Here is a 15559-nt window from a genome sequence, read left to right on the forward strand (position 1 = left end):
ACCTAAGCAGGGTGCAGGCGTTGGTAAGTGCAATTCCTCTATATAGTATTAGTTTGACTAATCTTGTTGCTCTTATTGGAGTGTAACCGAACCTTGTATTGTAACCGATTCTTGTAACAAAAACGCAAGTGTGGACGGTTCCTCGAACCCGAACCCCGAACCCGCGAGGTTCGAGGCTCGGTTCGCCCTCCGTCCCGCCAATTGTCGGTTTTTGGGCCCCGCCCCGCATCTCAAAGGGAGGTCTCTTTGAACGTTACGCCATGTGTGGACGGGACCGTGATGACACGCGTAACAACAGAGGTTGCTGAACTTGTTAACACCGACTATGAACAAAGACCGTCCATAGTAGAGTCCCTTGTTTTGGTCAGTCAGTACGTATATGTCTACCATGGCTGATTGAAGTGACGAAGAGGTCCTTCAATTTATTAGCTATTACGAAGAAAAGACTTCACTGTGGCCAGAAACTTCTTGGAATCTCAAGTCAGCGAGTAATTCCCGACCACTGTATTCTACCCTTCTAGTATATAAACTTGATTGCCACCATCTTCTTTTATTTCGCTTCATCTTCGTTAAATAATGTGTATAAATGTAAGCAGGCAGCTGCTACTTGCATGGTGGCCATCGTCGGTAAACAACCCGGACAGAGACAGACTGGTGATCGCAGTGGATTAAAATGAAGTTACGTGCTTAACGTGGTTACGGTTCGTCCTCTACATTTTGACACCTTGTAACCGTATATGCGTAACTCAGTTACACATACAAGGTTCGGCTCTCACGTGTGTTCGCTAATCGTCAGTGTAGATTGAGTAGCAAAGACATTTTGTTAACTTTGGTATAGGCTTCAGGGCGTCTTCCAACCTGCAAGCAGCAACTTCCAATTGTTGGAAATTGCCAGTATTTGTTATCGTAAATAATTTAATGTTAGGATAAAAATACTCGGCTTTTCATGGAAACAGCCTTTCTTCATGTTTTTCCTTTTATTATATTTTTATTGCTAAGTTCGACGAGTATGTTAACGTGATGGTCTCGTGTAGCCTAGGCCTAGTAGAGGTAAATAGAGGGGATTTGAACTCTGCGAGAAGTGATCATCATTCCTGTGAAGGAAGATAATAGGAATAAGGGGAAAAGAAATCACTAAGAAAATTCCAGAACTTGATGCAATAGTAATTGATACCCACACCGACTCACGTATGTGTGTATGGTTGAATTAAACTGTTTAGATGTTACACAATCATCGCGATTTGTTGGGTTGGCAGATGTTATGAAAATGAGTAATAAATCTTTTGATCATCCCCAGAGATCTGTATGCGTGGTAGAACCTGGATACAAGCAGGCCTACGTGGGTACTTTTGATTCGCTGAAGCGAATAGCGGTGTGTTAGGAGGAAGGTTCACAGAGCCCTCTCTCTCTCTCTCTCTCTTTCTCTCCGTCTCTCTCTCTCTTTCTCTCTCTCTCTCTCTCTCTCTCTCTCTCTCTCTCTCTCTCTCTCGATCCAACCAGGAAGATATTTTCTGAACTCTAGATTCATGTTACTCAAGTTGATTGGAGGGTATGTCGTGGAAACACAGAGGTAGCAAAAATACTTATATTCTCAGAGTGTTACATCTTGAGATAGCTTTGCAGAGAAGAGTTGAATGTTTATACCAGACGATAGGAGAAGAGGAAGTGATTTTTACAGATTGGTTTACAAATCCATAGGCTAGCAAACCAAACAAAAGATACATGTGTACGAACGAACACTACTTATCTAGGTTAAGACAGATCATCCCATGAGAGCCGAAGAAGGTTTCCCACTATTAGTGCTTAGCTAAGGGTCACAGCATCCTGGGCTGTGGGTTTTTGGCAGACTTTCCTGCTTAACCTGATTACGTTATCTCTACTTCTTCTAAGGAATGTTCTCACTTTACTTTTATCATGTAATATTCATTACATACGAGAACAGTGATAGGCTGCTCTTGAGACCTTCTTCCACAACTCAGGCCCTCATTTGCATCTCATTTAGCAGTTGTCACTCAGATATTTGCATTTAAGATTACTAGTATTCATTCTTTGGAAATATAATATATTGACTTCTTCATATGTTCTTGATTTCAGACCCTCACAAAGCAATGACAGAGTGATGTGTGGAAGGACACATGCGCGCGCAGTCACAAAACGTTACAGGTAAGCCAGCAGAAATATACCTCTGTAGAATAGTAGTTATGTTTTTACCGTAAAAGTGGCATACGAGTATGTATAAAGCGCAAATACAAAGCATATACAGTTATATGCAAACAAAACCCGTAGATTCATGTCAAGAAGCCACGCAATTAACAAAGAGAAAATCCCCGATAAATAAACAATTTATATCTTGTGTTGCTGTGACAGGCAACGCAACCGACCATTCAGTTCGATGCCCTAATTGCAAAAGTTTCAATTTAGTAAAGACAATTTATTTGAAGATCGCCTAAATTTACAAGAGATAAGACGGTCGATGTCGGGCAGATGGAGTCGTTGCATAGACAAATCTTGGCGTTTACCGCCACTAAGGGAATCATAAGCTGTTCCCATCTGGTACCGTTCACCTTCTTTTATGGCTTCTCTGGTGTGGGGCTGAGCTGAATGAAAATAAGAATGAAGTGAAATGATAACTCTTTTGATATACAAGAGACACGAGACGGAAGGAGGGAATACGTATTTCGTTTTCAGTTATATTAATTAAGATATATTAAAGACGGTTGAAGTAAGTTTTCGTGCAGGACTTGAGAACGAGATAAATTCCCGTTTGGCTTCATAATGCAATTTAGGGTATATCGAGAGAGAGAGAGAGAGATGGAATGTATCAAACCTGTCTGACGGAAAGGTAGACTTATTCACTTCGCTTCAAACACTGATATATCAAATGCAATTTGTGGCATCACTTTCTCCCTTTAGGAGGCCGTATTGGAAAACATTACAGTGCAAAAAGGGTTTATGGTAAATATATAAAAAAAATAATAGGCATTCAAATAGCAGGAGGCAAATTAGATGAAGGAAGGGATAAATGAGCAACTGAGAAGTTATGCGTGGAATGGATTATTAGTTACGCAAATATGGAATGATTTTATGACTTGTTTTAGTAATAATGGAATAGCGATAAAAGAAACAGTACTCGTAAGATGATGATGATAATGATGAACATGGTTACTATCATTGTTGCTGATATCTGTGCTCGTGAAATTTATGGTAACTCCCTTAATATTATTATTATTATTATTATTATTATTATTATTATTATTATTATTATTATTATTATCCATAGGTCATAATTTCCTGAAATATAACAGATAGTTTCCAACGTACCTTGCTATGTTTTGCAGATACGTCTAGAAGCGGAAGGGATGTAGTTGGGGTGAGGGAGGAGGGCGGTGTGTGGGGGGAGGTTGGGGGCTGTGGGGGGCAGGGTTTGGGAGGGGGCGGGTAAAGCAAAGGCTGTCATCAGCAGTAATGTCATTGTCATGTCCAATGAAAACAAACAGCCCATTGCGTTCTCCAGCACTAGGGGGGCATAAGGAGTATTGCCTAGTTGCAGACGACGCGGAGAAGACAAAGGGGGGGAAAAAAAAAAAAAAAAAAAAAAAAAAAAAACAAAAAAAAAAAAAAGTGGGGATATGCGACGTAGAGGAGAAAAGTGGGCTATTACAATGGCGATGATGGGGAAGTCACAGGATCATATTCGATCCTATTATCACTTTGTAAAGAAGACAAAAAATGTGTTGGGATTTTGTCAGGTATTTTGGGGAAATGTCTCTCATGCCACGAATGTGTACTTCATGTTATTTTGGTGAGGAATTAATTTGTTTCATTGATTTCTTTACACAAATTTACGTAATTCCCCCGAAACCTCTTTACCCGAACCACGATCACTTTGATCATACTTTTTTTTTTTGCGAGAAATTGATTGGTTTTTCATTCCTTAGCAAAATTTTACACAATTTCCCGCAGAACCTATTTTATAGCTTTGTACTACATCCTTTTAACACCTTGTCTGGCATCGGTTGTAAAAGTTTTTTTTTTTTTTATTCCTCGGCGTCAGATATGTAGGCCCTAGTTTGAAAACTCCTTGAAAACTTCTGAGGAGATCGGCTCTTGAGATACTCTTGCTTTTGGAATATATCTTTAACACCCCAACTAAGGATCCTTTTATAAATGATATTTCGAACTATTTGTTATTTGTGCCGTAAATAATTTCCTACGAATCTATTCTAGGTTGTTGTAAAATGTCTATTCATGTTCCATTAATAATTGTAAACCAACATCCGTGCAGACAGAATGTGATTGTTTTGTCACTGATTTAAACATTTCTTAGTTATACGATATCTGTTATTATCTTATTTTATCATCATTCTCTGTTTCTGCTGTTTAGCTTCCTTTTCCGTTTTTATCGTTTCATTTCCTTAATATGTTCGCATTTAAATCTGCACTTCCTTCGTCAAAATTTTAATAGTTTATTTCCCCAAAATCAGAGACGTGGCCAATTCATGTTTCGTTCGGGAAATGAAAACAGTAGTACTGAGTTTCCCTGTCGATGCTCATTGCCATCATTATCTTCTAATGACGCAAAATTAAAGCGGATAATGCAGAGGTATATTTGGCTCAAGGCGACAGACAGACACTACAGGAACTTTTGAGACTGTCGACCTTTGAGACTGACTGTCGAGGGCACGTGTGATTTGTGTAGACCTCCATGAGGTATTTTAATACCAAATGTCTGTGCAATGTTTGATCGTTTCTCTTGACCAAAATTCCAATAGAGGAGAAATGCGTTGCTCCTAATCACTGGACTACATCGGCTCTTTAGCATAAATACGTCGCTCGTGTTAATGACGTGTAATTAAGTATGAAATTCTGGACATCATAACAACGTTGTTACGGTGTCGAAATATCCTGGCAAAGGTCGACACAATGTTACGGCCTCTGAGAGAGGTCCGCTTCAGGTTCGATATGAAATAGAAAAAAAATATGTCAACACCAACAGTTGAAACTGGGGATACGAATATAGAAAGAAACACTAACACAACAAAGGTTTCTTTACAAGCTTACTAACAAAGGTAAATGCAGAATGGTATCTCCTATTTACATAAAAAGATAGAATCTTACACTGCATGAACTGGGGGAACAGTGAGGCAATTCAAATACTTGCTAGTCAATTTGGCAATTCGAGGAGATGACTTCTCAAAAGGAAAACGGTGAATGCAGACGTCCTCTTGACTCCGTATTGCAAAAAATAGTCTACTTGTAAGGCAGGAACTTACCAAAACCTCTAGGAGGACCTTTTCTTCTCTGAAGTCTGCTCGACGTCGAGATAACACGAACGTGCACTCCTGAAGACGACTAGACCAGTATCCAACCAACTCTCGAGCAACTTTTTTCCTGATCCTTCGTCGGTTCCTTTCTCTCTTATCTCTCACGGATGATCTCTGCTGCTGCTGATCTCTCACTGATAATCTGATCTGTGGCTCTTACTGAGGATATCTCTCTGTGACTAACTGGAGTCTCTCTTTTACGATCTCTTCCTCTCCAAAGTTCGTTCGTCGTATGTATACGGCACTCTGGGGGCGGAGCCTACGGCGAGCGTCAGAGACTCGCGAGATTTCCAGAATTTCCTAAATGAATCTAGACGAAGTATTGCATCAGAAATCGCGGCATTTCTCCCAACACATTGGCGCGTGTTGCACTCCACAACACGCCCGACGATTCCAGAACAGGCGCCTCCAACACAGGCGCGAAAGCCTCCTTACTGCCGAACTTCTAGAAAATGCGTTCTCCTTTCCTTTAACTTCCTTTGCTATGAAGCGATTACCATCACAAACGTGAAAACAAAGTGATGCAATGAAGTAATCAAGTCTTTCACAGCTGATTTGTGATTGTGAGAAGAAACGTGCGCTGTCGTTTTGGGGAGGAAATTGGATTTCATATTCTAATTACTGTGGCACAAAGGTTACGTAATCTTGGATTCAGAGTTCAAAAGAGGACCTACAGTGAAGGTACTGAATATTCAGCTCTCTCTCTCTCTCTCTCTCTCTCTCTCTCTCTCTCTCTCTCTCTCTCTCTCTCTGAAATGACAGAAAAAGATAAGGAAAACAAAGAACAAGATAAAAGTATGGATGCAGAGATACTCATTGATACTACATATGAGGCTATAAAGCAGCATACCTACGAAGAATAAATTACGATATGACAACACAAAAAGAAAATGCCGAAGAGGCTCTACCCAGATCTACACAATGACGGGAAAGAGGAAAAAATATACAAAAAAGACAAAGTCTGCAACCTTTTGAAAAGAGGGAATTGCAGATTTGGAGAAAAATGTTACTACAAACATCCTAAGGTATGTCACAACTATGAAATATATGGTAAATGTGCATACCTAGATGGCTATGAGGATGATTGCAGAGATCTACATCCAAAAATATGCAAAAACCTAAAAGATGGAAAAGGATGTAATTCGACAAAAATGTAAATATATGCACCCTGTAGCCATGAAAAATAATCAAATAAATAACCAATCAAGTAATAAAATCCAAAATAAGAAAGAAACAAATAAAGAGAGGAAGAAGAATATCAGGTAAAAGAAAAAAGCAAGCCATCAACGAGATATGCAGAGGTGTCAGCAAAAAATTTCAATGCATCAGCTCCAAGATTCTACTCAAGAGATAATAACTGTTTTTATTATGCAAGAGGATATTGCAGATATGGAGAAAAATTGCAGATTCAGACACAAAATGAATAATTATGATGAAGGAAGAACAAATATTATGGAAAAGTTGGATTTTTTAATGACAGAATTTCTGGAAATGAAAAAAGAACAACATACCAGAACAGGAAAGAGACATGGGAAAATCCTTATTATTACCAATATTAAATGAAGGAGAAAAACACGCAAACCATCATAGTGATGAATACGCAGGGTTTAGTTACGAGTAACTCAAAAAGAAAAATAGAGTACTTAGAAGAACTAACCCAAATTGAAAAGAAAATATATATGAATATAAGTGAAACCTGGTATTCCCAAGAGACTGGAAATGATGATCAAATAAAAGGGTTCCAAACTTATAGATCAGATAGAAAAAATAGGAATCAAGGGGGAACCGCAATATATGGGAAAGACAAAAAACAAGGAAAAATATATGAGAAATATAGTAACTCAGAACGTGAACTAATAGCGGTAGAATTTGAATCTGAAAAATTAATGAACATAGTAATATAGACCTCCTAATACTAAAGAGTTTGACTTAATAATAGAAAAATTGGATGATATATGTAGAAATCACAAGGGGGACTGGAACTATTCTCCTATCTGGAGACTTCAACTTCCTTCGTAGACTGGAAAGAACGAATAGGAGATTGTGGATGTACTTATACATATAAAAAAGAGAGTAATAGTAGTGCAGAAGATAAGAGGCAATTCGAAAAGCTATTAGATATGCTACTAGAATACAACATTCAACAAATAAATCACCTGCCAACAAGAAAGGAAAATACTTTAGACCTAGTATTTGTGAACGAGATGAATTATGTTAAAGAAATAATAGTTTATAATGCGAGTATTTCAGACCATAATGTCATAGAATTAACAGTCCATTCCAAAGCAAGTGAAAACAGAGATAAGCAAGAAATGAAAAAGTGGGAAGGATATGGAAAATACAACTTCTACAGTAAAAATATAAAATGGTCAGAAATAAATGAAGAATTAAACAAAGATTGGGATAACATTTTCGTAAGTGACGACATAAAGGTAAATACGGAGATATTATATAAAATATTAGAAGAAAAGAAAATAGTGGAATAAATATTATACCGAAGAAGAAAAGTAAACATCAGTCATGCATACCAAGAGACAGAAGGATCTTGTTCCAGAAAATCAGAAAGTGGAAAAAAGGTCTTGCAAAAGAAAAAAATGCATGGAAAGTTATAGAACTAAAAAGTAAGATAGAAAATGCAGAACAAAAGATTATACAATCAAAAGAAAATGAAAAACCGGACTTGGAAGAAAAAACCCTATTAAATATCAAGCAAAATCCCAAAACATATTATACTCATATGCGAAGAAGATGAATAAAAGAAGAATAGAAATAGGCCCTCTAAGAATTGAAGGGAGATTAACGAATGAAAAAAAAGGAAATTTGCAACATATTGGCAGAAACGATATAAGAGAGAATTCACCCCTAGAATAAGATAATGAAGATAATGATATAGAAGTAAGGGATGAAAATAGTGAATATTTAGCTGACATAGATATTAATGAAGCTGATATTGTGCAGGCTATTAATGAAATTAAAAATGGAGCTGCTGCAGGGCCGGATGGAGTGCCTGCCATTTTGTTAAAGAAAGTAGTTCATTCTATCGCAAAGCCACTTGCAATATTATTAAGACAAAGTGTAGATACAGGCAAGATTTATGATGAGCACAAATTAGCATATATTACCCCTACTTTCAAAAGTGGATCAAGACTAGAGGCAAGTAATTATAGGCCTGTGAGTCTAACATCACATATTATGAAAGTGTACGAAAGGGTAATGAAGAAAAATATTATGAAACATTTAATAAAAAATAATTTGTTTAATAAAGGACAACATGGTTTCGTACCCGGAAAAAGTACACAAACCCAACTGTTAGTCCACCGTGAGAACATATTCAAAAATATGAAAAGCGGAAATGAAACAGATGTGGTTTATTTAGACTTTGCAAAAGCTTTTGACAAAGTAGACCATAATATATTAGCGAAGAAAATTAGAAAACACAATATCGTGGATACAGTAGGAAGATGGTTAAAAGAATTTTTACACAACAGAAAACAGATAGTTATTGCAAACGACGAGAAATCGGATGAAGCCAAGGTAATATCCGGTGTGCCGCAAGGTACGGTGTTTAGCTGCAATACTGTTTGTTATTATGATTGAAGACATAGACAGTAATGTTAAGGATTCGGTAGTGAGTAGTTTCGCAGATGACACAAGAATAAGTAGAGAAATTACTTGTGATGAAGATAGGACGCTCTACAAAGAGACCTTAACAAAGTATATGATTGGGCAGAGGTAAATAGGATGGTATTTAACTCTGATAAATTTGAATCAATAAATTATGGAGACAGAGAAAGAAAGCTATATGCATATAGGGGACCTAATAATGAGACAACATCACAAATAAGGAAGCAGTTAAAGACCTTGGTGTGATGATGAATAGGAACATGTTATGCAATGATCAAATAGCAATTCTGTTGGCAAAATGTAAAGCAAAAATGGGAATGTTGTTACGGCACTTCAAAACAAGAAAAGCTGAACACATGATTATGCTTTATAAAACATATGTTCGTAGTCCACTTGAATATTGCAATATGATATGGTACCCACACTATCAAAAGGATATTGCACAAATAGAGAGTGTACAAAGGTCCTTTACAGCTAGAATAGAAGAAGTTAAAGACCTTGACTACTGGGAAAGACTACAATCCTTAAAATTATATAGTCTAGAAAGGAGAAGAGAACGCTACATGATAATTCAGGCATGGAAACAGATAGAAGGAATAGCAGAAAATATCATGGAACTAAAAATATCAGAAAGAGCAAGCAGAGGTAGATTAATAATGCCCAAAACTATACCAGGAAAAATAAGGGAAGCACACAGGACATTAATCCACTACGCACCAGCATCGATAATGCAGCGTCTATTCAATGCGTTGCCAGCTCATCTGAGGAATATATCAGGAGTGAGCGTAGATGTGTTTAAGAATAAGCTCGACAAATATCTAAACTGCATCCCAGACCATCCAAGATTGGAAGATGCAAAATATACCGGAAGATGTACTAGCAACTCTCTGGTAGACATTAGAGGTGCCTCACACTGAGGGACCTGGGGCAACCCGAACAAGATGTAAGGTCTGTAAGGTAAGGTCTCTCTCTCTCTCTCTCTCTCTCGCTTCTTTGTAGATTTCATGTGCTTTATAAGAGTGAAAATAGAATAGAGAACAGCTACTTCATTCAGAGACATCATTATAAACAGAGTTGGCATCACCATAGCAATAATTTCCTTCACATTCACATCATCGGCATAAAGATGTTGCGGTTTTTATAGCAACTGTAATAACAAATCCAATCCAAATGACAAGCGAGAACACAAATAATGAAAGTTATTCAAGAATAATTTGTAAATTACAGTCGCTCATATGTTACCAAATTACATATATTGATATAATAATCATATTTATGTCATCATCTACATAATTTTAATGCTTACTATTTTACCATTTTTTGCTCTATGGACTGAAAGTAATTGACATTTCACCTGTTAACATTGGAAAGCGAGAGAGAGAGAGAGAGAGAGAGAGAGAGAGAGAGAGGAGAGAGAGAGAGAGAGAGAGGCGGGATGGGGGGATGGATGTCGCTTAATGGTCAGGTAATGAGGCATATATGAATGATATGGAATAGAGAGGGACAATAGGCTAAGTAATGGCTAAAAGTATTGCCAAAAAATAACTGTAATAAAATGAGAAAATGACATGTACTATTAATATGGTAATGAGATATTTAGATACTTGGAAGATGCAGTATTGAACGGCTGATTGATTGTGTAAGATCATTTGAAAATCTCCCTGAAAATGAAGTTTGCTTCATCCAGCTTATTATCACATGTTCACTTTTGATGCATCCTGGAGACAGGGGGATAAAGACCTTTTTATTTTACTTCCGATTCCACCGTTTTATCCTAATAAATGAACTATTATGAGAACCTCTTTGTTGTTGTCTATTGACTTTTGATGCGAACTGACGCCTTAATTAATTAGATGGTGCTCATTTGGTGTGACACAAAGAAACCGAATGTTTTCAGTCCGTTTAATACTTAAATAGAACAATTCCAGTTTTGGCGTAATGAATGTAACTTGAATTTGGCAGGTCATTTACCCATTGGATCAGAGTGAAATGAAGAGAAATGGCGTCCTTTGCAAGTTGCGCTGTTGGGAATGAGCGGAAATGACGTGGAATGAAAATAAATGACATATATCTTGACTGGTGAGAATGGAAGAAGTAATAGTGCTTGGAATCGAGTTAGATGAGACAATTCGTCAAGGAATTCTCGGACTAGTTTTTTGTATCATCGATAGTCATAATGATAACAGTACAGATGGTGTTATAAACCTGTTGTTGTCCCAAACATAAAACACCAAAATTATATTCTGTCCATTTGGAGGAGTGTCACTTATCCTTCCTTTAGTTGTCCGTCTTGTTTATACCGTTCCTTTCCTACTCCTTGTCGCCAAAATATAGTGAGCAGATTTTTTCCACATATAAACATAAATTGCCTCCTTTAAAAAAACAAAAAGTTTTGCCATTACAGAGATGAATTGCGTCTTGATTTTTACAAGCTAGATAAGCACGAATGTGCATCTGCCTTCCTTCCAGTGCAATGAAGTATTTCCGTCCAAGATTATTTTCCTCTTTGTGAGATATACTAAAGATATACTGATTGGTACGAAGAGCAAATTCGAGAGGTCGAAATTGAATTGTGGGAATTATAATTGTAAATTCCCGAACTGAGAATTTTCGAGGAATTTTCGAGCGAGCGAAGCGTCTGTGAGCTTTGGGGAATTGTAGGGAATTGAAGGTATTAAGGCATAAATAACTCCAGCCCTTCAACCTATGGTTTTGGTCTCAATTTGGCTCATATAATGACAACTTCATTTGCATTCGACTTTTTTAAAGGACTTTTCTTGGTTTAGTTTGATTTATCCTTTCTTGGAAAGACGAGTTTCATCTACATTTAGATACTCTCGAAGGAATAAGTCAATACTTGGTATTTGAATCCAGTTATTGGGGTTCAGGTTTCATCAAGAGTTTATTGAAAACTCTAGTCATATTTAGGACTTAAAAATGCTTGGCTCTTGTACGTTATATATTCTTGTGGACTGTTTCAAAGGCTTTTCTGTACAGGTACGTGAAAGACGGGAGTACTTATGTTAGCAAGTATACAGTCTTCCAATTATTATCTCTCTCTCTCTCTCTCTCTCTCTCTCTCTCTCTCTCTCTCTCTCTCTCTCTCTCTTAGGGTTCTCAGCGCGTGAATGAAATGGATTATATCTCTACCGTACCCTAATCAAAACCGGCAGCTGCTCCATCAGTACCGATTAGAAGCTGATTCGATCTTAATGACCAGTAAATGAAGTCGGCGATTATCTCAAGCTTTCGCACGAGTGTGGATGCTCAATTCTTTGCAAGCAAAGTACATAGGTTTGCCAATTTGCTTTCAACAACTTCCGTATGGGAAAGCTGCCGTGCTTGGTAATTGAACGTCATTGTCAGTTCCATAATATTTTCTAGCAAGGAAGCCAGATATTGCAGTTCTGTGGAAGGGAAAGATTTCTAGAATGAAGCAACAGAGAAGAGACGTAAGACAATAAAAATCCAATATCATTGTGAGCTAAGCTTCCTCCATGGGTCTCGCCTTAATGACCGAGCAGGAATACTCTCTTTTCCCAGACCTTTTTTTGTACACGTCTATTGTATTTAGTACTGGCAAGCCTTTAGCAGTAAGCAGATATTGTTTTAACTGATCTCTATCTATTCGGTATAGATATGTATAAGTATACATACGTACATAGTACATATACTGAAGCTTTCAGTTCCGGCTGTATCCTTTCGTGACACATATCTATATAACATCCTCTTGGGAGTGTGAAATCCTTTGCTGTCCTTTCTCCTGTTCCCCTGCACCGAATCCTTCCTTTCAGACGTCTGTTAACGCCTTTGGAACCATCCATTCACACTTTTTACTTCCACTTGCAATATCAATCATCCTTCGGTACCTTTTTTTCGGACCAGAAATTTCGGTCCCCGAAAGTTCGGTCCCAGAAAGTTCGGTCTCAGAAAATTTGGTCCCAGAAATTATTTATATACTGACAATGAAATCGTAATCTAACTGATGAAAAAATTAAACAAAGTATAGAATTAGAGTTTTATTAATAAAAGTGTAAAAAAAGGTATGTTTCTTCAACACAAAACCTATACAGTATAATATAGAATCTAGCATAGGAATTGTGTTATCCTGGAAGAAAAGTGACTAAAAAGTGAATTACAAATGTCACCGTTTCTTATGTATAGGAGGTGTCAATGAATGTTAATGAAAGTACACTAATTATCTATTACCATTACAAGTGCTTAAAGTCCTATATGACAAAACTACCTAAAAACATCATTTAACACCACGTACCCTTTTGTTTACAGTTTGTAAACAAATCCCAGGCTCACAAAGTTCTCACGCTCTTGTTGATCTTTGTAAAATATCCCGTCTGGATTACTAAACAATTGATCTCTAAACCAAACGAGTCATTAAAGTTATTGATAGAAATAAAAGATTTTCATTTCTTCTAACATCATACTTTCCATGTATTTATATACCTTTTTCCAGAAAGGTTATATTGGGCTTGGTTATGTAGATTTTAGAAATTTTCCGGGACCGAATTTTCTGAGAATGAGATTTCAGGACCGAATTTTCTGGGACCGAAATTTCCTAGCACCCTTTTTTTCTCTTGTCTACACTTCCCTCCGAACCTTTCTTTCTTTATTTATTTTTTCTTCCTCCCATTCCAAAATGTTTCGTTCTTTGTTATCATTTTTCACAACTACCAGTCGGCTTTTCTCGGCGCATCTCTTGGCTGGGCAGTGTACGATAGGAAAGATTGATAAAGTGATTAAACAACAGATTTTTGATGAGTTGATAGATATTCAGGAGGAAATCTTGGAATTTTTGTATTTGGTTATGAATGTGATTTGTTGCTGTATTTTTATCACTATTTGAGTCAGATATTTAGATTCAGAGCAGATAAAAAGATCCCAAGTACAGTTCGTGCGTCATTCCTTTAATCACGTAATCTTGAAAAAGATTAATAGTGGATGAGTTTTACTAATCTGGCTAATTTTCTCATTAAAATACCATCATTGAAGACTGACCCGGATCTACAGTAAATTGAACACGCTACATTTTAGACCCCTTATTAAACTAATAACACAAAAGTATATTTATTCAATTAATTCGGCAAAATTATATTAATTGATTTAATACAATAAAAAATATATTCCTCCCTTCTTACAAAGGTAATTTTGTCGTTCTTTGTGAATAAATTACGAACTCTGAAACATTTATATTTCATTTAATTTTCAAATCTTGAAAATTAAAAAGAAACATTGAAAAGTTTCAGCAATTTCAGTTATTTTTCTTTATGAATAAATCATAAAAATTGCATGTTTATATATTATTTGAGCCATAACTATAGTAGTTAATAACCGCTAAGGAATATCTTGGAAAGCTTCGATTTACAGATAATTACATTATTAATGAGTATCTCGAAAATTTATAGATGTGTAAATATTCTTAATTTTTCGTTTTGAATTAAACTTATTTATAAAGTTCATCCTTTAATATCGGAGTGTCACCCCCCCCCCCCCCTTCAACTTGAGAGAGCCTCATTATGAGATAATCACTGCCACTTAGATACTCTCTCCTGAATAGGGTCCCCCCAAGCCCTGTTGACCATACCATAAAGGGGTTCCTTTATTACCTACGAAGTGAAGGATGCAGTGTGGAATATGCTCCGTTTTCATGACTTGAGAGTTTTGGGTATTCAAATGAGACTCTTCATTGGTGTCTGAAGTTGGTTTTAATGATACGTTCATAGATTGTATTTTCTGATGAGGGTCAACTCAAAGTCTTTTGCCATAATTGTTCTGATTAAGTTTCATGGTTGTGTTTCGGTCTCGAAAAATGGACACAAAAGAGCTGTTCAGGTAGACAAAGAATAACGGAAACCAAGCTGAAATTTCCTGCTGTTTCTGTTGCGCCTCAAAGTAAGAAATGTGTCATTTATTAACAGTTAACGGGAAAAATGGTTTTGTTTTTGATAGAGATAAATTTAGACCTGTCATTTAGGGAAAACTGTATCAAATTCAATTTGTTTTCTAGTTAAGCTCTATTCTCCTCGTTCATAGTACGTGGAGAACCCCTCAGTGGCGTGGTCGGTATGGTGTTGGCGTGCCACCTCATTGGCCGCGAGTTCGATTCTCCGGCATTCCATTGAGGGGTGAGATATGTGTATGACTGCTGATAGAAGTTCACTCGTGTTTCGGAAGTCACGTAAAGCCGTTGGTCCCGTTGCTGAATAACCACTGGTTCCATGTAACGTAAAAACACCATACAAACAAATAAACAAACAAACGTGGAGATGATTCCGGGAGGGTAACCATACTCATATGTTTCCGTTTGATAGCTGCTGCTTCTTCATTATCCCGAATTCTACGGATATTAGTAACCAGATTCATTTCTCAGAGCAGAGCGAGAAGGTTTCGTCGGAGGCTAAATGCAGTTCTAAATGAATGACATGATACAGTTAACGGAAGGTTAACTCAGACATCTCTTGGAGAAGGAGTAAGTGGGTCTTGGGCCATCTTGAGTGAGTCGTGTATTCTTAGATCTCCATTATCTTACTGTCATTAAGATGCTAAAATATGGATTGCAATTAAAACAAGAAAGTTTCAGTAGCCAAACTAAACAT

This window comes from Macrobrachium nipponense, chromosome 45 (genome assembly GCF_015104395.2).
Source record: "Macrobrachium nipponense isolate FS-2020 chromosome 45, ASM1510439v2, whole genome shotgun sequence".
NCBI classification, from domain to species: Eukaryota; Metazoa; Arthropoda; class Malacostraca; order Decapoda; family Palaemonidae; genus Macrobrachium; species Macrobrachium nipponense.